Raw genomic sequence first — 1,069 nt, forward strand, 5'->3', positions numbered from 1 at the left:
AAAACATAAGAAATATATATATTTGTTTATATAAAGTAAACCAGTGTGAATTTCAATAAGCTATAACAATTATTTATGTATGTATATTCCTTTGTACTTTTGATACCACAATGTTTAACTTTGTATTTAAGAAGAGATTATATATTTAGCTTTTTCCAACAGACACTGCTATGTGTGATTGTGTATATGTTACAGTAAATATATTTATTTTGCTTTGCGCAGCAGATTCAATAAATAGTGAGTGTGCATGTGTTATAAGTAATAATTAATAAATATATAATTTATTTAGTACTATTCAGTGATTTTTGTTGCTCTTGTGTGTATGTATGCATACAGTAATTATGTAGCTCCAATGTTGCCTAAAGGCAGCCGTGCAGAGTGTAAAATCAAAGGCAAAAATATTGTCAACAAATGAAGGGATATTGGTTCTGAAAAAAGGGAGTACATTTTTGTTATGATGTAGTGTAATATCAAAAGGCGTTTCTTCAGCAGTTCCCCAAATTGGAGTAGGATTCCTAAGGATATCTGAAGGTATCAAGCAGTTGAGGGAAGGGAAAGAGAAAAAACTGTAGCATTTGATGTGTTGTGGAACATCGGGAATATGCAGTATCCTTTCTTCTTTCTTAGCAAAGTAGTAGACTCCGTGATTTTCAGCCAGGAGGTGAAGTGAGTATTGGAGAGAGAGAACCTAAGAATTAAAAAGTCATGAAATATGCAATGCACAGTAATATTTTGCATAGTGGAACATGTCAAAAAATTGGGTTGAGTACCTGAGATTGATCGTGGATGCTGATCCCCAGAATTAAATAGACTAGGAAACTGTGTGAGAAACAGCATCCAGGTGGAAAACAAACAACATACAAGTATCAAATGGCCCAAAAGGCACTGGAAAAGAGTACAACTTACAAAGGGGAAACAGAAAGTAAAAAAAACAGAAAAGGTTTAGGGAAAAAAGGACTGGTGGATTAACTATACACTAACCAATGCACCTATGACCCACAGAAAAGCACATTCAAAATGCTCTAGTGGCACAGTATTTGAATTCTGGACAGGACGGTCCCATCAATGC

This window comes from Triturus cristatus, chromosome 2_1 (genome assembly GCF_964204655.1).
Source record: "Triturus cristatus chromosome 2_1, aTriCri1.1, whole genome shotgun sequence".
In the NCBI taxonomy this organism is placed as follows: domain Eukaryota; kingdom Metazoa; phylum Chordata; class Amphibia; order Caudata; family Salamandridae; genus Triturus; species Triturus cristatus.